The following is a 25,136-nucleotide window of genomic DNA, read 5'->3' as shown; positions in this document are numbered from 1 at the left end:
GCCGATGTCCCTCCAGTAGTCTTGCAGGTGGGGGCATTCTCTGAGCATGTGAGTCAGATCCGCCCCTAGTGCGTTGCAGCGTGGGCAAGCGGCGTCCTCCGCCCCAAAATATTTCCGAATGTTGCCCGGGGTAAGATAGGCTCTGTGGAGAATATAAAAATGGATGAGCTGGAATCGTGCGTTCCTCGTGCTCTTCCTGGCCAGACCTCCTAGTTGCCACCACGTGGTGTCCGGGATCTCCACCTGGAAGTCCGATTCCCACTTGACCTTCAGAGAGGTCAGTGGTTGCAGTGTTTCCCTCAGCATTCTCGAGTATAAGCACGTAACCGCCTTATAATTGCCTGCCGACATCATAGTGTACTGGCAGGCCTGGGCTGTCGGTGGCTCTGCGAGCCCCATACCCCAGTGACCCTGTATGGCTCGCACCACTGCTGCATACAATAAGTAGTCACCTCGTGGGAGGTCGAAGCGTTCCTGCAGCGTCTGGTATGGGACCAATGCTCCATCCTCGTACAAATCCCCCACCACCTGCAGTCCCGCCTCTTCCCAGCCCTGCAGACGTGACCAGTCTCCCCCATGTGGGAGTGCCGTCACCATACCGAGAGGGATCTCGGGCGCATATGGTTAAGTCTCTCAGTGGCAATCTCTGCCGCAGGGAAATGAAGGCAAGCACATGTCGGGGGATGCCGCTATCCCGGTCCTGTTCTGGGCCGCGGTAAGCTCTCGCAATTTCTTGCGTTAGAGTTTGAAGTTGAGCAGCTAAGTAATAAAGTTCAAAATCCGGGAAGGCCAGGCCTCCCTCGTCTTTCGGGCGGATCAGCGTGGTCAGTGCCACTCTTCGCCTGTCCGTGCGCCACAAAAAGGAGATAATCATTGAGCGCAGCTGCCGAAACAACGCGGCCGGGACCCAGACAGGCAAGGTCCGGAAATAATACAGCAATCGGGGCAACGCTATCATCTTAAGCAGCGATATGCGGCCCATCAGTGACAGCGGGAGAGTGGCCCAGAAAGTCATATTGCCCTTTAGGGCCCGGACACAGCGTCCAATGTTCCCTCCTAACAGGTCCGCCTCTTCGTGGTAGATGTGTACTCCCAGGTATTCCAGGCAACTGGGCTCCCATCGAAGTGAAGGCCGGAGGGAGGGTTGGATCTCATGTTTACGTAGGGGAAACAGGCAGGTCTTGGTCCAGTTAACCCTCAGGCCAGAGATTTCACCAAAGCGCGCGAGGAGTCTTTCCGCCCCCGATAGCGCCTCATCAGCGTCTTCCAAGAAGAGGAGGAGGTCGTCCGCGTATAGCGAGATAAAATGGCGGGCTCCGTTGAGGGCCAGGCCCTCATAATAGGTGCCCCTCCTAGCCATCTCCGCCAAAGGTTCCACCGCCAGGGCGCACAGCAGCGGGGACAGCGCGCAGCCCTGCCTGGTGCCACGAAGCACTGCCAGTACCAAGGGAGCTCTTGCCTCTGGTGGTGGGCTGCTCAATAGGCGGGTCAATCGTCTAATATTGTGGCTGGTATTCCGCTTGGGAACGAACCCAGATTGGTCATCATGGACCAGTGTTTGCATGTGTTGCAGTAGCCTGGTCGCTAGCACCGTGCTCAGGATCTTATAGTCAGTGGTCAGCATTGATAGGGGACGGTAGGACGCAGTATCAGTGCTCTCCCTCCGCGGTTTTAATAGTGGGATCATTAGAGCTTCACGCATTGAGGCTGGCAGTCGTCCCCGAATCTTAGCCTCAGCATAAATAATCTGGAGCCGCGCGCCTAGCTGATCAATGTATCGCCCATAGAACTCAATCGGTAAGCCATCCAGGCCCGGGGTCTTATTCCGGGCCATTCGCTTTACCGCTCCTCTGATTTTGGTTAAGTCTATCGGGCCTCCCAAGGCCTTCGCCTGATCCCGGTCTAATTGCAGCAGCCGCAGGTCTTTGAGGAAAGCAGCGGTATCTCTCCCCCTTGTCCCCGAGGTCACTCGTGTACAGCTGTTTGTAGTAGGCCCTGAAACTATTCAGGATCGCCGATTGCGTAGTACACATGTTGCCTTCCCCCCCTGAGACTGCCAGGATCGGGTGGCTACGCCTGGTGGGGTTGGCATGCCAGGCCAGCAGGGTCCCCGCTCTGTCCCCCTCGGCATGCGATTTCACCAAATACGTCTTATAGTCATAGCTGCGGAGGCGTTCTAGTTCTACTGCCATCGCTTCCCGTGCCGCACAGAGAGCTCCCTGCAGGTCAGGTCGGTCCGGGCGTGCCCGCTCAACCTCGAGCAGGTTACGTTCCGCCCTGTCCAAATCATCTAGAACTTTCTGATACAATGCCTGCGGATTACCACCTTAAGGGCATCCCATTCCATGGCCCTGGAGTTGGTAGATCCTTCATTCTCCACAAAATATTGCTCAATTCTGTCCCTCAGCGCCTCTCGGAACGGAGGGTCTTCTAATGTATCCGGTCGAAGCTGCCAGGTCGGGACCTTAGAGATTTCAGTCATCCAGGCAAGCGACAACAGTAATGGGTTGTGGTCCGAAACCGTGTGCGCCAGATATTCAGTGTGGGTCACTGCGGGGAGCACAAGCGGCGAGCACAAGAAGGCGTCTATACGTACGTGGAGGTCATGGAGGCCAGAGTGGAACGAGTAGTCTCGCTCGAGCGGGTGCTGCATGCGCCAAGCGTCAAGTAATCCCCACTGCTCCTGTCAGTCAGCCCTACATTTCGCTAGCCTGCGTACGGGTGAAGAGTGTAAAGGAGGGTGCGATCTATCTAGGTCAACATTTACTACTGAGTTAAGGTCTCCCCCCAACAGAACAGGGCCTGCAAGGTAACTAGCTAATTCCCCAGAGAGCCGCGCATAATATGCAGCCTGGTCTACATTGGGTGCATAAGCGCTGCAAAGTACTATATGTCGCCCTCTAAGGGTGCCTTCCACCGCTACGAACCTCCCTTCCGGGTCCACCAAATGCCGAGTGACTTGGAACGGTGTGCCCGCCCTTATCCAGATCAAAGCCCCCCTAGCGAAGGCCGAATATGTGGTGTTAAATAAGTGTCCCCTCCATCTACGCTGCAGTGCTACCCCCTCCTGTTTCGTCAAGTGTGTCTCCTGCAGTAGCGCAATGTGAACTCCCCTACGAACTAGATAGGCATAAACCTTGTGGCGTCTGGTCATGGTGTGCAGTCCCCTCACATTCCAGGTCATATTTTATCACTCCCGCATTAGCCATTATCCCGTGTAGTATGGTGTAGTGTTTTACATCCATGTTCCCGATTACTCATGATGACACCGACCCTCCCCCCCGCAACAACAATAACTCTCCCCCTCCCTCCCACAACAGTTCTCCTGGCTACCCCAACTGCCACAGGCTCCCCTCCCTCCCCCAGAACAGGACCTAACCGTACTATAGTCGCTCCCATCCAAACCTTATGTGGGCAAATGTGCCCCCCTTCCCATCTAATCCGCAGTCTGCACTACGGAGGCCTTATGGGCCCTAAGAGGCGCGGGTTGGCTACGGGTGTCTGACTCCTGGTCCCCCCCCCGCCCTCCAAAAGCATATTACTCACAACATTATCGTCCAAGTTCTGCCCACTCCAGCCATTAGGACAGCCAAGTTCCAGCAAGTAAGGGAAGCCCCGGGCGGACAGCGCGCCCCTAGCCTTCGACAATCTCCCCCGAAGTCTGCGGCGTGACCTCCGGGCCTTTCACGCCACCAAATTCCGACAGTTCTGTTTCGGAGTCCGTTGCCCGAGCCTCTGAGCCCGAGGCCCGCTCCGATTGAGTCAGTACAGCACCTGACACCTCAATTGCCACCTGCAGTGCGGCCTTATGTTCACTCTCAGTCTGCGAGACCGTCGGTCTTCCAGTCTTACGTTTGCGACCTCGCACCCTTCGAGATCTTCGCAGCGGTTGCCGAAGCCATTCCTCCTCTTCTCCCATGCGTGCTCCGTCCGTTCCAGCTTTGTACGTGTCCCACCAGGCCCATGCATCCGCTGAGGTGGGAAAAAACAGGGATTTCTCGTCCACTACCACTCTCAGCCTGGCCGGAAAGAGCAACGAGTATTGCAGGCCCTCCGTTCTCAGTTCTTTTTTAATGGATAAGAAGGAGGCCCGTAGCTTCTGGGTCTCGAAGGTGTAATCCAGGAACAGCGTCACTCTGCAATTGTCTACCTGGAAGGGGCCCGCTGTTCTCGCTCTCTGCAGCAGCCAGTCTCTGTCCTTGTAATGCAGTAGTTTGATTACTATTGGCCGGGGTGATTGTCCTGGATTGGGCGGCGTAGGTGGTACTCGGTGCGCTCTTTCAATGGTGAAGAAAGGAGAGAGGCCCTCAGGCGCCACCTCTGTCTGTAACCAGGTGGTCAGATAGTCCACAATGTCGGGCCCCTCTTTTTTTTCCGGAAGGCCCACAAGGCGTCCTCCGCCCGCAGCTCAAGGGCCTGTATCCGGTCTAAAGCCTCTGTTAGTTGACCTTCCACAGATTTTTGTGCCGGTACTAATTCTTTCAGGGTTATTTCTGCAGTCTTGACCCTGTCCGACAGCTTCCCATGATCCGCGCGCAGTAGTCCAAGGCTCGAGGCCACCTGCGCTATGTCCTGGTGCAGGGCGTCTTTCGTGGCGTTGATGGCTTCTAGTATCCGGTCCTGCATCTGCTGGAGGTCCGGTGGGGTCGGTAATGTGTCGTCGGTAGCTTCCGAGCCAGCGCCTCCCTCTCCTTTCGGGCCTTTGGGCTTTCCCATTTTGTCTTGGAGCTCCCGGGCCAGGGCAACCCAGTGCCGGTGGTGACAGTTGAGGTTCGCCCCAGTGAGGAAAACAACTCACAGTCAGCAGGGGTCGGTAGGCCGGCGGACGCAGGATGAACGGTCAGTACTCGGTCAGAACCGCAGATCCACCACAGCTCCCAGTTGTCCAGCCCCCTTCTTCCTGCCGCGCACCACCAGGCAGGGCTCAGCGCCCTACTCCGACGTAATCTGAAGGGCCGCGCAGGAACGATAACCCCGCCGCTACCCCCCCTGGTGGCAAGCACCCAAGCCAGTGTCCGCGGAGTAAAAGTCAGCGCATCATCCAAGGCGTGTGCGCCTATAACCACTGCCCAACAGTCTCTGCAGATTAGACCAGGGGGCCAGTCCAGGAGGAGTCCCCCAGCGCCGCACTCATCAGTGCCGGGTCTCTTCCAGCGGCAGCCAAGGAACAGTTACGTGCCGCAGGGCCCTCGGCGCCTCGCAATCGTGGTACTCCCGGCAGGGCCGACCCAAGGACAGCAACTGGATGCCCCCTCTCCGCTCAGCAGGATTCCGCCTTTCCGTGTCCGGACTCTGCGGGAGAGCTCGCAGTCGCCAGGCGTAGTTGATGCGCCGGGGGTTCTGGCGTCTCCAGCCCGCCAGGTATCAGCAGAGTGCCAGCGGTCCCTTGATCATTCACCCCCGCAATTTTTGGCCCCAGATTGCAGCGCCGGTGGGCTTCCCCCTCAGACCGATCCAAGATGCACTCGCGGCCCCCGCCTCTCCCGGCCGCCTCGGGCCGCCGAAGATCTGGGCCTCAGTGCTGCAGGCAGTTGAGCGGGGAGGAGCAGCAGTGTCCGCAGTCCTAGCAGCCGGGAGCGCAGGCCGCCCAGTGACGCCGCAAGCGGAGCCGCCACAACCAGCCAGCGCACCCCGCAGCTCAGTGAGTTCAGGCGAACGGGGGGAGGCGGGGAGAGCAGCGCAGCTCCGCTCTGTGTGCCCTCGGACGCAGCGGCCTCCGGAGCCGGGATGCCGAGTCGGCCTTTATCGTGCAGGGGAGGGGTCTCGTTGGTGTCGCAGAGTGGCGGCAAGCACTGCTCCCGGCCAAGGATCCAAGCAGCAGCCGCCCGCCCTCCCGGTCGGCCTTAGGGGTCAGAGGAGTCCTCGTAGGTGGGCCACAGGAACGAGTGGGCCGGCAGGATCCCTATGGTTGCGTCCCAGGTCTCGGGCCGCCGCCAGTTTGCGAGTCAGCCGGCCGGAGCTCCGCCGCCAGCGCTTCCCCTCTCCAGTGGCTGTAGGGGTATTCTGCCTCGACCGGAGCAGGCACAGGAGCTTCCTCTGGAGTCCCCCCGAAGTTCGGCGGGGAACCCAGCGCCACAGCAGGATTATAGGACGGATTAGCGGGCAGGGGGTCGGGAGCCTCGTTAGGCTGCGACCATCTTTGCCGGCTGCAAGCCCCGCCTCTCTCCAGAGCATAATCTTATAGGTATAGATTAAGTGAAAAAGAACCACACAGTGTGTTTAGAAAAATATGTATTTATTATAAGACGCTCAGTAACACAGATATCTCCTAGCCAAAAATATACACAATACACACAATACTTTGCAATAGAAACAGGTAAGTAGTACAGAATACACATGGTCCCCAGGGGGAGACCAAACCATATACTAAAATAGTGGTATGCGAACCATGACTTGAGTGAAGACAATAGTTAGAGGATGTAGAAGTGCCAGTGACCCAAGGAACCACCCAAGGTAAGTATCCATGAGCCCCAAGGAGGTTGTGTGCAGTGTAGGAACACAGCCACGTTCTCCATACAAATCAACGTGTAAGTCGCTGCTGCAATTTAAAAGAAAGAGGACCCTTCCCAGTGGACCCTGAAGAAACCTCATTGAGGACAAGAGGTTGGAGAGTCCTCACCAGTGGACACACTTGGAACCAGGTTACCTGCATCAGGGAAGCCAGGTGCATAGGTGTGAATTGGCGTCAGAAACGATTGTCGAACTCAATGGGAGACTTCAGGGAGATGCCACTGCTGGAGAAGGTAAAACTCTCAGGTGGAAACCAAAGGTGGATTCAAGATGGGAAGAACCTGCAAGCAAAGGGGACAGAGTCTGTGCCATGCAGGAGTGACCAGGAGGCACGGAAGACGAATGCCCATCCATGTCTGGTGTTGCATGAGAGCTGACAGTGACATTCTAACTGCAGCTCTGTGGACCAGATGACACTGTGGAAGACCAGGAGCTATACACGAGCTGTCCCATGTCAGATGTCGAAACATGAGAGGTCGATCAACATGGAAGTTGAAAAAGGTGCAATATCGGGACCAGCAAGGTACAGCAGACTCCCCACAATCAGGGAAGTCAGGGTAGGTCCTGAGCAATCAGGGGAGTCAGAAGAATTCAAAGGTGACCCTTGACAGGACCCACAGGCTGGAGGCACTGGAGTTGCAAGAGGACCTCGAGCAGCTCACCAAAGAAGCAGGACCACAGTACAAGCAATGTGGTGTGGTCGAATATTCTGGTCACTGGAGATGCTTGAGGTTGGGGCTACTTGGAGCCCGAAGATCTTGATGGAAGGAAGCCAACACGCCTTTGCAACGCCAAGTCGACATCGTGCACAGGGGTTCGGTTACTGCAGCCCGACGAGGGATACTGGCCTCAAACTTGATGGGAGGACGGGGAAGACCTCAAGCGGCGTGGAAAACCACCACCTGTGTTGCTGAGCTTTTCAGAGTCCTTGGGAGCCCAGGATCAGCAGACTGGTCAGCTTAGTTGCGCTGCCTGCAGATGCAGGGAAGTGACTCTTTCACTTTCAGGGAGATTCCTTCAGGTGTCTTGGATGCCCACAGGCCTTGGAAGGTTTCCTGTATGGAGCACATGCACAGACCTTGCAGCAGACGAGCAGGGCGAATAGATCAGGAGCAGCAGAAGTCTTCCCGATTGCAGCCTTGATGCCCAGAGAGAAGTTCAGAATGCGCAGATGGTCGAAGTTGAAGTGGTGTTTAATTGAATCGTGTCCCAATGCGAATCTAAGGACCCACCTTCAGGTAAGCCCTTAAGTACCCTAAGGAAAGGGTTGGGACGATTCAGGGTTCCCTCCCAGGGGAGCTGTTGGACAGTGGGGAGGATACTCCCATGACCTTTGTCCAGTTTCTTGCCAGAGCGGGAGCCAATAGCTCCCTGAGATGGTTTGAACTGGACTATGCAAGGACGGCACCAAATGTGCCCTTGAAGCAGACTGAGTGGTGTTGGCAAGCGCTCCCACCTGCCCCCAATACATTAAACCCTGCCTTGGAGGTGTTCACACCTCCATGAGACAAGATACCCATAGTTCTGCCTTCCCCTGCTCGAGCTTGGCTCAGCAGCAATATGGCGGAATCGTGTCTCTGGTCAGCAGCATCCATGCTTTGCTACCCAGGTGTAGAAGACCTGTACTGGGAGCATTGAGGGCCTAACGGAGGGCGTTTAGAGTGCTTGGAATCATACCTCCCACACCGTTTATGGTAAGGGGGTATGATTGCAACAAGTTTAATACCAAACATGATAGAGTTCTGTGAGAGAAGATGTATTTCTTCTACAAAACATTAATTAATATCAAACATTCTCTGTGATGTAGCAAATCAATTGCGACCCAATGGGAACAAAACAATACTATAAGGCACCAAAGAGAGACTTTGTAAACATGGTATATTATCAATCATATATATCGTGAAGTGATGCAAAAAGTAATGGCACGACACAGGAAACACACAGGACTGTTATGGAACATATACAATAATGGAAAATACTAAAATGAACAAAAATGGTCATAAAAGACCTTTGTTATCTGATGTGAAGCATTGAAAGGAAGAAAAACATTGAAAATACATTTCTAACCTGTGAAGCCAATATGCCCCCACAATAAGGACCAGAAATCGCTAAATATAGTTAAAGAGTTTATTTTGGATTACCAATCGAGCCAGGATATACGCAAACCAAAAATAAGCTCAGTAAATGCAGTAATACAATAGATAGGCTGAAGTATCCCAGTAGGTTAGGGCTCGATCGAGTGACATATTGAATTGCAATAACCACAATTGCATAGACATAAATCAAAGCAGACAGGTGTTCCATAAGGAAACTTCCTTGCTCCCTCTTAAACATACTTCCGATATAAGGCTGTCTATCAAGGGTTGTTAAATCAGGAGCATAAAAGAAGAAGGTGTCAGCATGCTCAGACTTCAGTAAAAGTGTAAAGAAAAAGAAATTAGTGTTTAGCATAAAGCTTCACACTTGCATAGGGCAAACAGAGAGGTCTATACTTCTCGAAGTCTAAAGGCAATCTCTCCTAACTCTAACTTAAGAACACCAATTGAAAAGTAACTGGAGATTCATAAATGTTCTTATCTCCACCAGGGACTAATTAATTCACTACTTAAGTACATCTGAAAATCACTCCAGGTTCACATCGCATTGAATTGAAATTTCTGTTCTCAACCTTAAATATCTTGCCATCTTGGTATATGATTAACAGCAGGCTTCTTTGTACCATTGTTTCTCCATGTTAACTGCCAAGTATCCCTGCAGTCCTCTATCAGCAGGCTAATACAGACAATAAGACTTTCTCTAGCTAACGAAAATCATGATAATAAACCTGCAAGGAAAGGAGAACATGCCGACATATCAAAACGCACTTCAACTAAGGCCAGTAGTCAGGCTAACTTTAATTAGGCATTTAATGTGCATTTTAAATACATGGTTATACATGCACTCGTAACTTTAGGAATAAATGTAAAACGTGGGTAAAACAGTACATGTATACATATGCAAATATAACTTGAAGTGTAAAACGTGAACAAGGAACTAAACATCAGTGCACACATATATACATCTTTAGTCTCTACAGTGCATACATTGCAGTAATGTGTTTAAGTGCTTCACACACGTTAATAAAATTAAGGAAACCGTGAATCGAATGTCAATGCATGTATATAATTGCCATTTCTGTGACATGTAACGGTGCAGTCTAAATTGTGCTAAATTGTGCTGCTCCAGCTGTATTTTCATCTAAAGTACTTTCTTGAAGAATTATCTTACCGCGTTAAGAGTTTGAGTGGGACCACACTTCTGACTTGTGGTTTTGGCTTATGACCTTAGATTTACAGAGTGAAGTTCCAGATTTTCTCTTCTTTTTTGTATTTGTCTCTATGGTAAAATACCCCTCGGTAGTAAGTCTACTCTTAAATATTAAACCTTAAAAAAAGGCTTTCCAGTGAACGGTAAGTGAGGCGTCTGTCCTCTGGAGCCCCAGATATTTGATAATTTTAAAAGTTTTAAAGATGGGGAAAACCCCAAGGAGTCAATGATTCAGAAGTAAAGAAGAATGATTGAAAGTTATCAAAAAGAAAGAAAATAAGAGATGAGCAATTGTGATCATGAAGATGTTAGAGATTGTGATGTGAAAATATTACAAAATAGAGTTTTCAAAAAGAATGTACATTATATCAGCAAAATCAATAATAATAAAGTAATGGCTCAACTTTCAAAAATACTTGATAGTGGTCTGATTGAGATTGAAGAGACAATGAGTTAAAAAGGGTTTGGGATAATAAAACCACAAAAGGGACAAGCCTTTGTACCTTTGGAAAATATCTGAACAATGACAGATTCACAAATTAAGAGCTTTGAGTGGACATTGCTAATCCTCCTAATTTAGGAAACATCATTCCATCTGAAGTTATTAATAAAACAAATTCAAACATAGACAGAATGGGTGTGCAACTGCATATTTTACAAAATCATAAAATACATGAACACTGTTATCAGGACTAGATCAGTTCAAAAGGAGCAAAGAAAATGTAAAATAAAATAGAACTTCAGAAGTTTGTCAATAAAAGAAACTGATATGGGAAAATATAATTACAATATCTGAGATAATTCACGATTTTCTTATTAATTCATCATTGCAAGTAGTAAATTGGAACATCTTGAAAAAAGTTGCTTTATGCCCACTCAAAGAGATGAAAAGTTGCAAATAATTAGTGGGACACATGAAGAAGAGAACCCTTCAGATTTCAAGTCAATAAGTAAGAAAACAATGTTAGGTGAAACTATTATGAATGAGCACTTCAGTAGGATTCCAATATGTTCATTGTTATTAAAGAAGTTGGATATGTTTCAAAATATTATCAGTATGTCTGACAAAAGTTAAGGAGTAGCCCAGTAGACAAAATTAATCTCAAAGTGATGCATTGAAAAAAGAAAGGCCATAGATACCATGCCCTTCTTTTTTTGCATTCAGCAAGATTTGAGACCTAATTATTACATTTGGAGGATCATTTCCTCTGATAAAATATAGCAAAAAGGGGTCCTTACCACTTCTTGTAAACCCTATTCTGTGTTCATCAATGCTGAACATTAGAGTCTCAACACAAAGTGCTGATTATAAATAGCATATGCATACAAACGGAAGTAATAAGCTCAAATGAAGAAGGCAAAATAGCAGAACATTTTAATAAGATTAAGCAGATTGGAGAAAATGAAGAAATTCTAAATACAAAAAATGACCAAAAGAAAAGATGTGCAGCAACATAGAAACAACACAGAATATAAAAATATATAAAGTACGTAATCAACTCCTAATAAAATAAAGAAAGAAAGAAGGGAAGAAAGAAAGAAAATTGTTTCCAATATTTGCATATCCAAAAAGTCTTGGAAAAATAAAGAAGAAGAATAATGGTGTGTAATATATGAATGAGGAAAATCATTTAAAAATGGCCACAGTTGATCAGGTTCATTAAGGATATAACCGAAGAGAAGCAGGAAAAGTTGCTAACAACAAAATAATCACAAAAGAATTGTTTACATCCAGCAGTGAAGAGCTTTTCCCCAAAAAGAATTAAATGGGAGGGCCAAGATGTTTCAAAGTGGTATAGTAAGGAAAGGCGACCATTTAAAGGAGAAGAAACAAAGGGTAAAATACTCAAACTATGGATCTGAATTGGAGAACTTGTGTGAGTGCTAAAGAAAAGAAGATAATGTATTCCTAATATGGAAACTAATATTAAGGAATTTCAAAAGCACAAATGGAATGATTATAGCGGGGTATCTAACATGTGAACTTCTTCTAAGACAAAAGGCCTGCAGTTAGTCGATGATTTTCTGAATGAAAGGGATTACATGAACCATTGAAATGTTTTATATTTTATCTAATCTGTGTGATGTTTAAGTTACAAAAGATTTAGGAGTATTGAATTATATTAATTTCTCAAAGACCATGGCCAGGAAATCTTATAGAAATTGAGAGTTCTCTTTAACTCATGTAACAAAGTTGGTGATATTGTAACAGTTGTGGATATATAAGAAGATTGGGCATTCATGTTTTTTCATGTGAAAAGAAAATTCAGATTGAAGGAGTATCACATAATAGTTCCAGAGAATAAATTAGTGTTGAGGGTGGAAATGAATCAGATTTTACTAAAAGTAATGCTGGACCAAACAATCATTGTTACAAAAACAAGATATGAGAGGTGTATCCAATTGGAAATAATTGAAAGTATGAATGGTTATAATTGGAATTGGGTGGTGGCAGTTCCAAATAATCTGGAAGAGCCAGCATTGATGTTGTACGGGCCATAACAATGTCGAATGGAATTTGACTCCTTGGACTATTGCAGGGTTCAGAAGGAAACTCAAATGATGGTTATAATGTTACAAGAAACCTAGGAGCTGAAGGAAATGGAGTGTAATAATTACATCTCTTGTTATGTCAAAGTAGAAAAAGTGTCCTATATCTGTCCTTCAGGTGAACTACTGACTTTAATACCAGTTCTTTTAAACTGAAGACAGAAAGAATTACTTATAATCTTAGGATTTTTTTTACCTGCAACACTTTTTGGCCTTATAGGTGGTGCATAGTGGTTTCAACAACATATTCAAATGGTTCATCATTATTATTCTATATATTCCACGATGCAAAAAGATGATCTAATAACATTTTTACTATTAATAATTGAGGAGAATGAGGAAAAATACTTCAACTTTCCAAAAGTATTTTTGGGTAATTTTAACACTAAGATACCACAAACATCTTATGATGATTTGTATTTTAAAATGTATGAAGAATCAATCGAATACTAGCAGAGGTCCTGAAGAAGGCAATGTGTAATAAGAGAGGCAAGTAATTAGAGGCCTCAGTCTAACACATTGAAGGAGTCAAATAGTTATACTTGTACAATCAACATTTAATAATGGAAAAAAATAACTTCATGATTAATTAAGCAATAGTTCTCGCCCAATTCTACAGTTTGATAGTTGTTTTATAGGTAGCAGAGGATTTTAGACCACTATTAATATCTACGGGTTTGGAAAGAAAAGGGAGAGCTGTATGGAAATCAAGAATCAAACTGGAGATCAGAATTATTAATAGAATATTTATCATAAAAGTGACGTTGAGACAGATCTTTATTTACTATATTATCTCTATAAAAGACTTGGGAAATTGCCTCCTAAAAAGAATTTATTTATTGAAAAAGACTTTTTAAGATAAGAGGACATTCCCTAAAATGAGGCCAGAAAAGATTTAAATAAACAAAATAGAGCCTCTCAAATTAAGTGAAAGTACCAGAAATATATTAATAAAGGAATATCGGAAACAGTATAGAAAAATGATGAGTAGAATAAAATATACGGGAAAAGTAAAAGATTAGATGAAAGTTAACACAGCATTTAAAGACTTTTGAGATCTGATTAGAAAATACATTGAAAGAAGGGTTTAATGGCTACACAAGTAGAAGAAAGGGTTGGGGTAAACTATATTACTGTTAATGTTCCCAATAATTGCCTTCTCCATGTGTGGCAGGGAAATGTTTGTGATTTCACTTTATGCATATGTGAGCACAACTGAGTAATGTGATATGCAACTGTGCAGGTAAACCTGCTACTTCTTAAAACTCACTTTAAAACACATTTTCCCAATGATGCCCTAGGTTTAGATACTGTTAGGATGGATAGCTCACAAATTTGTCCAGTACTTCAATATTAACCACTGAACAACCACTCAATAACCACTGAAAAACATTGTCTTCTGGAACAAAAATAAGTTTAATATAACAGTCTTAAGCATTCTTCGTTTTTCATCTGTAAAAAACAACACATCACTTCTAGGCAGAAAATGTTTTTGTGCAACAATAGAAACCAAACCAATCTGAAAAAATGTCACAGCAAATAAATCAACAACCAAAAGGTATGTACCAGGTGAAAACATAGGCATCTTGCTTATGGTAACAGGACCTATGCTTAATAATCAAAATGTGTACCTAAATTTAATGTGACACAGAATAAGGCACTTTTCCTGTGTGCAAATCAGAAGAAGTCTATGAAAGAGAAGTCCAATCATACTATTCACTGGCGATAGAATTGTGGCAAAGTATTAAATACTTATATGAGAATATCTACTTGGGTGCTTTCACTTTACACAGAACACAAGCACCATAGAACCTCTGATCACTCTGAACAGACCATGCTGCTCTTGTGTTACTAGACAAAATAATGTGTGCCATGAAAGGCCTGCCAGTTACTGGACTCTATAATGTCCGAAAATGAGGTAGTAGGCCACATGAAACCTTCTATCACCTACTAAGTCAGATCATGCCTGCTATCAGTTACTACCCACATAATCTCTAGGTATCAGTTACTAGGCCATGGATTTCCTGCCTTTCAGCTACTGTGCCACATAGTAGTGCCCATCATACCTGCCTATACTTTGCTTGGCAGTACAATAGGAGTGTATAAGTCACTATGCCACAGGGTGTTTTCAATCAGTGGGTTGCGTTCTGGCTTCTAAGTGGTTCACATGATTCCTGTCCGCAACACACTGGATGCTTGGGCAAAGTTTGCTAAGACAATATATGCATGTATTCCTTCTTTCTACCTTTGTATTTCCTGTGTCTTCATTTTCTCCTCCCATCCTGTCTCCCTAAACTCTTCCTCTCACTACCTCATTCTTGCTCAGAATTCCAGTGAGGTGCAAGAATTACTTGTGAATCAAGTCCACTGGGCTTAACTCGCACACTACCTTAAAAACAAGCATTGGCAAAGCCAATAGATCTCAGCAATCTGACAGCCATAGGTGATGGCAATGGCGAGTGCATTTGTGTATGGCTCGGGCTGATTTTGTTGATATACACAAGTTTATCAATGCTGCCATTGCCTATAGCTCTCAGACTGCTGGGACCTATTGGCTTTGCCAATGCTGGTTTTAGGAACAGCAAACGTGTCTGTAGTTGTTCTCACTAAAGACAGGTCGCTTTTGGAGGGGGAAGGAATGGCTGTCTCAGCAGCGAAATGTGGGTAAAGGGCTCAACGACACAGGTGTAAATGACACAGTTGGCTGAAAGGCAGCTGCGTCATCGTTGAAGGCCACGCATGCTCCAGAGGGATTATAACGATCCCACAGCAGAGCAAAGCCCTCTTTCCTACACAGGGGTGTTCAGAATTGCTCATAGGAGCAAAGGCAAACTCCCCCTCTGGCACAGAGGACCAGGTTCTGTTACCGATTGGTTGGGCAACGGGATTATTGGCATATTAACTTTTGTCGCAAATGGGAAGAGAGAGCCCAGACTGAGTGAAGGGGGAGCAGGTTAGAAACAGAGAAGTGGAGGACAAACCTTAACAAAAAGCAAGAGGATGGAGTGTGGTCCCAGCGTGGTTGGACAGGAATTCAAGATTGAGAAAATGAACAGCAGGCTAAAAGGTAGACATATTTTCGAAGTTGACATTAAAAGTCCGAATTTAGAACCTTATGGGGGCGAGTGGTGTATCGGGAGAAGAGATGGGTTAATTTAATTTGACTCTGTTAGGATGTATTTACGTCAGTTTAGAAGGTGTGTCTAAACCGAAGGATGTTGTATTTGTGCACTCAACTTCCTTCTAAAACAAAGGCCTTTCTCGCAAATAGCAACTGTGCCTAGTCGTTGTCTGCCAGTGTGAACCTCTGACTGAGAATCGAGGTCTGCATGTCAACATCTTGTTGCTCAGTGTCGACATACGGTGCATTTGCGGGAACTCTTTGACCCGATGGCTGGTGGGAATTCTGTAAAAAAAACATTCCTAGGATTCTGCTTCTTTGTGCCCTGTCGCTCGTGTCCCTCTTTGCTTTAGGCATTTGGATAGTCCTTGAAGCTAAAAAATAAGCGTGGTCAGTTTTTGTGTTTTTATCTAACACTGACCTCTATGGAAAAAAACCAATATGCTGGATCTCCAGTTGCCTCCAGTTGGTCCCCCAACCTAGTCAGGTGTCATGCAGTGTTCGAAGGTGCAGAGCTCCTCCCCCTTGGACTCCTGCAAGAGGGCAGCAAAGATTTGCTTGTCTGCAACAGTTGACGACTCAGTGAACCAAGCGATTGTTGACAGCGGTAATGAATCTAGCAGCTTTAGAGTTCTTTAAATTGTATTGTATTGTAATTGCATTTATATAGCGCTTACTACCGAGTACCGAGGCGCTGAAGCGCTTGTCTTCACACCTTCTTGAGTAGCTCATCAGGGGCTCCTAAAATATGCCCACATGTATTGATCTGTTCCTAATACACATGAGACCTTTGCATCTAGTTTCTGTCCTACCCTATGAAAAAGGGTTTAGGGTAAAGGGGCAGGGAGCATTGTTTCATTAATGCCTTCGAAAATCTACTTTCCAGGGTAGTCTCCAGACCAGAAACTATGTTTTGTATCATTGAATACATTCACAGATGTGCATTTCTCAGCGCACAAGACAGGAAGGTTGCCAACGTCATCGTCCTCTTCAGTAATGATAATTCAGGTTAGTGCGCGGCCCAGAATCCCAGGGAAGAATGCCTGTGGGGTGTGAGGGAGTGTGAAGAATCCAGATTGAAGAAAATGAGGTAAGCACTAATAAGTTTAAATATAACTTATTTATTCGATAGGTACAGGTCACATCTATGAGAGCCCACGCCAACCGCCGCACTGGAGTACTCGGAATACTCTACACGCAGAGCGTTCCCAGTTCCGTGAGCAAGCAGCGGTCTCGAGCCCACACGAGGATACCACACATCCTCCTTCCTTGAAATGAACAAACAAGAAAGATAAAAGGGGAATGAGGAAAGATAAAAAAATAAAAAAAACAAAAAAACATAATAAGATACAACATATGAACCACTACAATCAATACATAAATAAGACTGAAACATTAAAAAGAATGCAGCAATTTAACACAATGGCAACACAAATTACCTTCCCATTTTGTAGTCCTTGAGCCATGAGGGAGGCTTCCTGAGCCGGGGGTTTGATCTGTTGACAGGAGTAACAGGGGAAGGAGTAGGAGCAGCGATGCGCACAGGTACAGAAGTGGAGATACGCCCACCCAGGGGAACGTGTACGCCACCAACCCCCTTGTGAAAAACACCACTACCATGTGGTGATCCATCTCCCAACCTAGGAACTTTAACAATCTTGGAAAGACTCCAAACGTTACCATCAGTCAAGTTCCGTGAGCAAGCAGCGGTCTCGAGCCCACACGAGGATACCACAGAGTGTTGCGTTGCTGCTCATGCAGTAAGTGTTTGCGCTATCAGCCCCAGCCCGTCTGCCTTCGGACTCTTCCGATTTGCGATCCACTTAGGAGGGCAGCTTGGTGGCGTGACAGGCTACACAGTGGGGAGCAGTGGCACGGCAATTACAGAGGGCCGAGTCGCTGGCAGAGGTAACAAGCATTGACATAACCAATAGGTCTCGCCTTTGGGGCCTTTTAAGCATTTAGCTGTGCAGCACATTGACCTGGGTGCTGTGCCACCAGGGATTGAAGAGCTATACAGTTACTACACACTCAAACATCATGGGCACATGTCAAACCCAGAGCACCTGCTCATTAATATTTACAGTAATAGATTAATACAAGCAGGTGCCAGCATAATTGTGCTAACAAGCACCTAACAAAAGTGCCTATTTGTTTGCCATGTAATTTGCTGATTGTAAAAGCCTTTGATAATTATCTGCTACAAATTACAAACATGTCCACTCCGGGCCATCGGGCTGTATCAGCCTCACAATAGAAAGCATTACCTATTCCATTAATTTATAATATATGTCTGTTTCTAGCACACCAAACGTGTGCTGTCTGATTTCAACTCATTAGGTAGATTTATTTCCAAAGTAAATGTAGGTGTACTTATATAGCGCAACCTGTCACCCAAAGGGCATCCTGGCGCTTGCTTAGGGAACCCATCCTGGTATTCCCCTGTGAGAGGCCCCGGCAGGGTGTCCACAAGGTGAAAGCCAGGCATCCCGCCGCAAGGGGCCGCTGTGGAGATTAAGCAAGCTATTGCCCAGAGTTGCAGAGTGAGACCCCGTGAGTCGAGTAGGCACCGGAGCGAGAATTGTCAAGGCCGTGGAATTTTGAGCCCGAGACCCGCTCAGGCAGGGAATCGAACCCTGGTCCACAGTCGATCCCAGCATCCGGGTCTGCCGCCTCTAACCACTGAGCCACACTTCTCCACTAAGAATGAGTAAGCCACAGCAGAGATGAAGTACATATAGCCCAATGACCAGTAAGAAGTAATTTATAGAAAAAATAATAAATAAGTGCAAAGGGCCCACAGTTTTTCATGGTAAGTGACAAAGAGGCTGGTGCATGGCAGAGTTACCAATAGAGACAACAGAAATTCCTGTGTGTTAAGTGAAACATTGTAATGTTGCCCGCACAGTGGAAATTAGGCTGATCCACTGATCCGTGGGTGGAAAAAAACGTCGAAAAAGCACAGTTGCAATTTTAAGCATAGTGGAGGAAAGGACTTAGGGGCAGATGTATCAAGATACCCATTTGCGATTCTCAAATAGCGATTTTTTGAGAATCGTTATTTGAGAATTGCAAAATGCTATGAAATGAAATGAAAAGAAAATGTATATTGCGCGATGGCTACCCAGAGGCGTCCCAGCGCTGCAGTGGTTTTAGGCTAAGTGGGGGACGCTAGACATAGAAGGTTTCTATAAGAATTTTTAAACAGATGTTTTATTAAAAAGCCAAGTTTTAAGGAGCTTTCGGAAGGTAAGTAGTTTGGGCTCTAATCTGATTGAGAGGGGGAGAGAGTTCCAGATTTTGGCTAGGTTGTAGGAGAGCGACCGGCCTCCACATCTGGCTCTTCGGATTCGTGGCACTGTATTTAGATAGGAGGTCCCAGATCTGAGGAGGCGATTGGGATGATATGCATTTACCAGGGGGCGGTTGATAGCAGGACCTGTTCCCCAGTAAGAGCGGTGAGCAATACACATGCTCTTGAATTCGATCCTCGATTTCACAGGGAGCCAGTGGAGATCCTTCAGTCGGGCTTTGACTGAGACTCGACGTGGGATGTCGAGGAGGGTCCTGGCGGCGCAGTTTTGGATGATTTGGAGTCTGTTGAGCGTGGACTGTGGGGCCCCAAGGTGTAGGGCGTTTCCGCAGTCGAGGCGGGATAGAATCAGTCCTTGGACCATGATCCGTCTTGAGTGAAACGGGAGAAGAGGGAGGATTTTACGAAGTAGCCTTAGAAGCCCAAAGCAGGTGGCAGCAAGCTTGGTTGCTTGGTAGTTAAAAGTGAGAGTTCGGTCAAGCCAGATGCAGAGACTCTTAATTTGTTCTTTGGGTTGCGCGGGACTGCATAGGCAGAGGGGCCAGATGGTATCGATGGATTTGGTGATGTTGTTTCCCAGGAGCATGACCTCTGTTTTATCCCCGTTTAGTTTTAAGCAGGAGCCCGACATCCAAGCGGCGACTGCTTCCAAACATTTATATAAGCTGTGGTGGGAACTGAGAGGTGGATCTAACGCTACCACCAGCTGTGTGTCGTCCGCATAGGTGACAATTTTCACTACAAAGGAGCGGGGGACATCAGCCAGAGGGCTGAGGTAAACATTAAAAAGAGTGTGGCTCAGGGAGGAGCCCTGAGGCACTCCGCAGTTAAGAGGTTTGCTGGAGGAGGTGAAGTCTTTCTCAAAAACCTGAAAAGATCTATCTGTGAGAAAGGATCTCATCCAGGTGAGTGCCGTTCCTGAGATTCCTATCCTGCCGAGGCGGTGGAGTAGAGTATTGTGATTTACAGTGTTGAAAGCGGCACTAAGGTCGAGTAGGACGATGGCTGCTGACCCGCCGCTGTCTAGGATCCTTCTTGCTTCCTCCGTCACTGCAATCAAGGCAGTTTCGGTTCCATGAAGGGGCCTAAAACCTGTCTGAGTGGAATCAAGTATGTTGTTTGATTCCAAGAAGTGTGTCAGGACAGAGTTGACATATTTCTCAAGAAGTTTACTGAGCCAGGGTAGAAGGGAGAAAGGTCGGTAGTTGGAGGGGTTGTTTTGATCGAGGCTGGGTTTCTTTAGTAATGCCTTGACCATTGCTCTCTTCCATAGAGGCGGGACGATGCCGGTATGGAGAGAGGAATTGAGCAGGTCCTGAATAGTGGGTGAGATCTGACTGGTGATCGGGGTGAGAACCCGCGGGGGAGCCGGATCAGTAGGTGATCCAGATTTGACCTGTCGCATGATACTTTCTAGATTGGTGAGATCTAGGGGCGGGATACTTTTGAGAGCGTTTGGTGGTGTTGTCGCAGAGCCTGTGTCAGCGATGCCGCTGTGCGAAGTGATGGTCTGAGAAAAAGAGGAGTTGATGACTTCTATTTTGCGGTAAAAGAAGTCCGCTAGCTCCTCGCAGTGGACCTGGGTGTTGCTGTGCTCCTTTGGAGCCTCGGGTAGTTGCAGGAGGGATTTAGCTATCCGGTAGATCTCCTTGGGTTTAGAAGCTGCATTGTCAATCTTTTCTTCGAAGTATTTGGCCTGAGCTAGTTTGATGCTAGATTTATAGCTTTTGATAGCTGCTTTGTAGGCTGTTTTGTGCGCTGGTAGGTAATTGAGATGCCATTTCCTCTCGATTTGTTTGCAGGCGCGTTTGGCCTCCCGGAGATCAGTAGTGTACCATGGGGCTGTCGGGTTTCCCCGCTTAGGGTGGGTACGTTTTAGTGTAAGTACCAGATCTAAGGAGCTGGTGATCCATCTATTGTAATTGTCGTTGCCCTGGATGGGATTGGGAGTTGTGGCGGGTGTGGTAAGCTCTAGGTTGTCCCCCCATTCCGGCAGGGGGATTTTGGACCAGTTGCGTTACTGTTGAACAGTCGGGGGTTTAGGTGGGGGGTGGTTGGGGAGGGTCCAAGTGAAAGGGATGAGGAAGTGATCGGTCCAGGGGAGGGGGGAAGGGTTTCCAACGTGAAGGTTAGGGCAGTTGCTGAATATGGGGTCCAGAAGATGACCCTTCTGGTGAGTGGACCCGAGGACAAGTTGCTGTAGTTCGAGGGCTCCTAGGCTGGAGGATAGTTCTCTAGCGTTTGGGTCATTAGGATCTTCAAGGTGGATGTTGAGGTCACCCAGGATTGTGAAGTTAATGGAGTTGAGTGCAAGGATTGCACTTGTTGGGGCAAGGTTAGAAAGAAACTGTCCTTGCGTCCCGGGAGGGCGGTATATGAGCATACCAGAGAAGGTATGTGTGGGGCTGAGTTTTATAGTGAAGGGAAGGCATTCACTATCTGGGAGATGGATGGGGGTGCTAGTGACTTCGTATCCTGTTTTATAGATCACTTCTAGCCCACCACCGATTCCCGTTTTGCGGTCGAGGCGGAGTATTTGGTATCCGGGTGGGAGAGTTTGTACCAAATCGGGTTCCGAGTGTTCCTGCAGCCACATCTCTGTGATAAAGAGGATATCTGGGTTTGCTACCTCTATCAGTAGAGAAATTTCCGTGGTGTGCTTGGGGAGGGATCTGCAGTTGAGCAGATCCCTCCCCAATTCACCATTCATTTCTATGGGTCAGGAGGCCCATAGGAAGGAAAGGGAAGTTATTCTCAGTTTGCAATTCGCAATTTGCTAATCGCAAATTGAGAATAATTTCAAGGGTGTAATGGTGTCTTAAGGACACCCTGCTGCACCCCTGACATTTATATGTGTGCGCATATGGTGCACATACATGCCCTAAGGGCATGTATGAGCGCCACATGGCACCTTTACAAATGCCAAAAAGTGCATTTGTAAAAGAATTCGCAAATTAACACCAACTACAAGTTGGTGGTAATTTGCGATTTCTTAGTGTAAATTCGCAAAACATTATTGTTTTTTACATAGCATTTAAGGAATCGCTTTTTGCGATTCCTTAAATGCTTGCGCAAAATTAAGGAATTGCAAATTTATCGATTCCTTAATTTTGGGATGCGATTTTTTCATTCATCGCATTTGCCAATTTTTTTGTCACAAACACTGCTTGTTTGCGAATCGCAGCGTTTGCGACAAAAAAAACGGATGATACATCTGCCCCTATGTGTTTAGTTTAATGCAAACTGCTTTAAAGTAAACATATTGCTGAGACCTTCACAGTTCCTTCAAAGCAACTTTCCCTTGCAGGGAAGTATAAGGTGTCTCGCCTGCCTGCAGTTTCCCCGCAACAGGCGGAAATCATGTACAAGCTCCCCAGCTGAGAAAGTTTCTTTGAAGAGCACAATCAGGGCCGGCCATTGTAATTAACTTACCATAATTACAAGTTGATCACAACAACCACGCCCTGGCCGTGCTGGGCAGTACAACTATTTCTCATTCTGTGCATTCCCAATGCAGGGAACAATTAATTCTTTCTTTGCAAGGCATTTCATCCATTTTCTTTCTTCTTTTCTAATCCAGAGCAGGCGATTGCAGAAACAGATCCATTCACAGTGGCCTGAAAAAAATGGAGTTGCCACCTCGTTTAGATACCAATTCATACACCTTTTTTCACCACCACTGATACAGAAAATAATTCAGTATTTTCCTCCAAGACTAATGGCAAGAGTGACGTGCCTTCTAACACAGCAGCCTGGATCACAGCCACCCTCATCCCCTAGCAGTGGACGGAGAGTTGTGTGGAAAGGCAAAGGTAAACATTTGAAGCGTAGAACAGGGAGGTGTGCGGGGCAACAGCACTGCCAGCGGGGGCCCTGTGCATCTCTGCCTGGGACAAGGCATTGAAGGGCAGGGTCCTACCCCAGCAAACCGCTCGATAATAAACAACCGATTCATTCAACCCGGCAGTCTTCATGGTGGACAGTTCCTTTTCCATCCTCTCTGCTTAGCAGCAGCTGCCGTACCACCTTTAAAGGGGCAGTACCCTCTGCTCTAAGTCCAACTTGTGCTTCACAACGGACCTAAATAAAATACATTATACATAAAAATGTATTAGTTTTACCTTTTTGGTCTCCTCCAAAATTATATTTAGGAATTTGTTTGTCAAAGTGACAAATATAATATGAAGTTTTGAACATCCGTTTAAATCCATTCCGAAGTGGTCTATGGAAAGATCGTGTCCATAATATCCTCAGGAAGCTGCTTAGGTCTAGGGCCACTATAACCCACATGCATTAGTCTTTTCAAGCGCGCAGATAGACCGGGGAGGGCACATATAGGATTACAGGGAGGGGAAGGTAATTACGAGCACTAACGTTCCAGCCCAATTTTTTTTTTAAACAAAGCAAACGTGCATAGTGACTGAAAACATGAGCGCTAGTGTTCCTGCAAAAAAACACATTAAACAAGCACGCGCGTGGCAGCACGGGGAGGGGAGGGGAGTGGAGAAAGGAGGGGGCCTGCGCCGGATTCCCTTGAGGGAGGGAGCAGCAAGGCGCGATAACATATGGCGCTGCTGCTTGCTCCCGCAAAGGAATCACCAAACGTGCACGCGTTGCCAGTGAAGGCAATGGAACGCGTGCACGTTTTTGGCCTTAAAACTAACTCGACGGCTAAAGGTCTTTTTCCTAGGCATCGCTTGCGTGCTGCTAGCTGAGACCTAATAAAAAAAAGGCAGTGTTGGCCTGGTAGTGTTCAAACTGTGCTTTGAAAGTGCTCAAGGAAACAGAAAAAAGAAGTCCAACAACATAATTAAATTAAACTAAAAGGCAATAACAGGGCCAGTCGCCAGGGACGGCATCTAACCACCGAAAGACAGGAGAAACAAAACAATTAGCCACTGAAAGGAAGGGAATTTTTAAAAGCATAGAAAGGAACCAATGGAAAGCTGGAGGTGTGCTCAATGCCGATAGATAAGATACTGCATGTCTCACAGAGCAGCACATGCGTGCTAAACTCATGCTCGACCTAGTAAGGCACTTAACTGGCACATGTATCAAAAATGTCCTTTGCGATTACTTAGCGGAAAATAAGGATTCGCTAATAAGGAATCGCAAAAGCCTGTGCATGTAGGAATCCTTAAAAAACTGCGATCCTAAACATTCCTTAATTGCGAGTCGTAAATTGCGAGTCGCAATTAAGGACTTGCTACCCATTCATTCCTAATGTGCGAGTACCCAATAGGTACTCCCAAATTGCGCATGCAATTTCAAGGTTGCCAAAAGGACACCCTGTTGCACCTCTAAAATTGACCTCTAAAACACACACATGATAGGGCATGTGTGTGTGTGTAACCTGGAACTTTGATAAAAGCAGTTTAGTGCATTTTTCAAAGTTTTCGCTAATTATCAACAGGTATAAATTTCCGGTAATTAGCGGACCCTAATAGCGAAATCGCTATTTTAAATGGCAACTTGCATTGCATGCAAAGCATTGCAATTTGCGATTCCTTAAATGCAATCGCAATTTGCGATTTTTGCACTTGGGATGATGCATCCCAAGTGCAAAAATACTGGTCGCAAAGAATTTTGTGACCGTTTTTTTCTTGATGCATGTGGCCCTTAATGATTGCCTACAGAGCTTTCATGCTTTGTTAGGCAGGGCTCTATGGTCCAAACGCTAGGATTAAGTTTAAAGTATCCATTAGAGATCCCTTTCATCTGGAATGGGTCCCGGGTAAGGCTGAAGGGCAAAGAAGATCATTTGACCTTGACAAGTTGTCCTAGAGGCGTTCTAATTTGACTAACTTCTTAGGTGATCAGTATATGGCCCAGTAGAGTGATAAGTGCAGTGTTGAATTGATTGCTAGCAGTATAAGGTGAAATGAGGGACGATATAACCCCCACAAAAGATTTCTCTACACCTCTGGAGCAGTCGGAGGGCTGCAAGAGTGCAACAAATACAAATAATCAAAATGAAATAAATCGGAATTTAGGCTGTGAAAGGCTTCTTCCTATATTCCCTCAGTTCCTCCGGCCATTACTGATCTTAAATTCCTTCCTACAGATGATCTTAAATTCCTTTCTACAGATGATATACGAGGAATAAGTTGCTTCTTCTTTCAAAGTTTGACCTTTTTCAACAAAACAGTTCCTCATTAAGACAACTATAGACAAAAATGCCCTCTGGTGGCACAAGAGGTAACAAGAGGGTGCCAGATTGTAACAGGCCTAAAAAGGGCCTCCTCGTTGTTAGGCTGAGGAGTACCCAAACTGCAAATTCTCGTTTTTCTGCAGCTCTGAAAATCCTTGCACTGTTCCTGAAACAGACTATTGTAG

The 25,136-nt window shown here is 46.4% G+C and overlaps 1 protein-coding gene across 1 annotated transcript in view; it reads left to right on the top strand.

Moving 5' to 3' along the window:
* Positions 1–25,136, top strand: part of LOC147727494 (alcohol dehydrogenase 1-like) — a 288,449-nt gene that overhangs the window by 226,993 nt on the left and 36,320 nt on the right. The window lies entirely within an intron of this gene.

The sequence above is a fragment of the Lissotriton vulgaris genome, chromosome 3_1 (assembly GCF_964263255.1).
Source record: "Lissotriton vulgaris chromosome 3_1, aLisVul1.2, whole genome shotgun sequence".
NCBI classification, from domain to species: Eukaryota; Metazoa; Chordata; class Amphibia; order Caudata; family Salamandridae; genus Lissotriton; species Lissotriton vulgaris.
This window is presented reverse-complemented; position numbering and strand designations above follow the sequence as displayed.